This window comes from Hibiscus syriacus, unplaced genomic scaffold (genome assembly GCF_006381635.1).
Source record: "Hibiscus syriacus cultivar Baekdansim isolate YM2019G1 unplaced genomic scaffold, ASM638163v2 tig00117032_pilon, whole genome shotgun sequence".
NCBI lineage: Eukaryota > Viridiplantae > Streptophyta > Magnoliopsida > Malvales > Malvaceae > Hibiscus > Hibiscus syriacus.
This window is the reverse complement of record NW_024063532.1, coordinates 50,225-52,069: the sequence shown is the minus strand read 5'-3', so window position 1 is coordinate 52,069 and position 1,845 is coordinate 50,225. Positions and strand designations below refer to the sequence as shown.

At 39.0% G+C, this 1,845-nt stretch overlaps 1 pseudogene; it reads left to right on the top strand.

Moving 5' to 3' along the window:
• Positions 1-277: 277 nt before the first annotated feature.
• Positions 278-1,623, top strand: LOC120196294 (annotated as a pseudogene).
• Positions 1,624-1,845: the final 222 nt, after the last annotated feature.

Here is a 1,845-nt window from a genome sequence, read left to right as displayed (position 1 = left end):
GTACCGTATAGATTGACTAAATATCATATAGGGGCTGGAAACTGATAAAAGGTGCCTATCATTTTGACTTTAGATGTACCTCTTCAGAACTTAATTATATTAAGTGTCGTGTCCTTTTTCCCTACTGTAAAAACTCTTTGTCATTAAAAGGCATGAGGCACCATGCCAGATCTCTCATGCACCCAATTTTACTTACTGGTTTCTTAAACAGATCAGCGTGTATATCTAAGAGACATAAGCAAGATCTCTCATGCACCCAATTTTACTTACTGGTTTCTTAAACAGATCAGCGTGTATATCTAAGAGACATAAGCAAGATCACAGACATGGGGAGGGCTCCTTGCTGCGACAAGGAGAATGCGAAGAAAGGGCCGTGGTCCACTGAAGAAGACTCAAAGCTTAAGGACTACATAGAGAAGTACGGAACTGGTGGGAATTGGATTGCCCTCCCCCAGAAAGCTGGTAAACATATTCATTGTCACCAAAACAGATCTATACCATCTCTATTTCTGACTTTCTTCTAGTTTCTTGGCTAATTTTTGTCGCCTTTAAATTAGGTCTGAAAAGATGCGGGAAGAGCTGCAGATTGAGATGGTTAAACTATCTCAGGCCCAACATTAAACATGGTGATTTCACTGATGAGGAAGATAAGATTATCTGCAGCCTGTTTGCCAGCATTGGAAGCAGGTAGGTTTTCATTTCTAACTTGATGAAGAATATTTAATGAAGTTTACCTAAAAGAGTACCAAATAGAAGAAACTTTTTATAGGGAAAAAAAACTTGTATTGCAAGAAAATATTATTCTTCTGCTTGCATTTTGCCAAGTCCTATTTGAACATCATCATCTACTTAAACTCCTGGGGAGGGAGCATGGATTTTATTTACTTCTTATGGAACGTTTTCTTTTTCAACATGCAATTTTCAGATGGTCAATAATAGCAGCTCAGTTACCAGGAAGGACTGACAATGATATCAAGAACTACTGGAACACTAAGCTTAAGAAGAAACTTATGGCCATGACTATGACTTCCCAGTCCCAGAGAAAGCCACCACCATTACCACCTTTTCATCACACTCCATCTATTTCATTTTCATCTCTGTACAAAGACTACACTACTTATTACACTACAACCGGATCTTTCACAGCCTTTGAACCAATGTCATCGGTTCAACCTGGTGTTTTGAACAATGACAACACTACCTTGGCCACCAATTCTTCTTTTAGTCACACGCCGGAGAGTTTGGTGAGTTACATGCAGTATCATCCAGCGAAAGAAAATTTTCTCATGTTTGGAAGTGGAGAACTAAGCTGCAGTTTTTCTGATGGTAGCTCTAGCCAAATCAGCTATGGCAGAGAGATCAAGCAAGAAAACATAAGCAATTTCCAGGGTTTGGGTGCCTCTAATGGCTATGAAGATAATCTTAAGTTCATGTTGAGCCATGGGTGCACCAATACAGGAGGTGAAGATGTTAACCAATGGACTGAGAAGCCAAGTGGGTATAATTTAGGCAAAAATCTTGACCATGTTAAGAAGCTGATTAGCTCTAGCAGTATTAATGGCTGTAACGACAACTTCATTGATGAAAACAAGACAGAAGACAGTCATGTACTACTATTACTGAATCCACTGACTGCAGGTGTAACATCAGAAAGATTTGATGGGGTAAGGGCCAAAGGGGAGGGGTTTTGGATTGATGGATTTGATATTGTGTAGATTCAAGAGTTTGAGTTTATGGGGTTTTGTGTATGATGAAACATTTCTACTTTTGACAGACATTGGAAAGCTCTAAAAGGCTTTTTTTCTTTTAACGCAATTTCCTTTTATAGAGGTGATGATGGTGTTA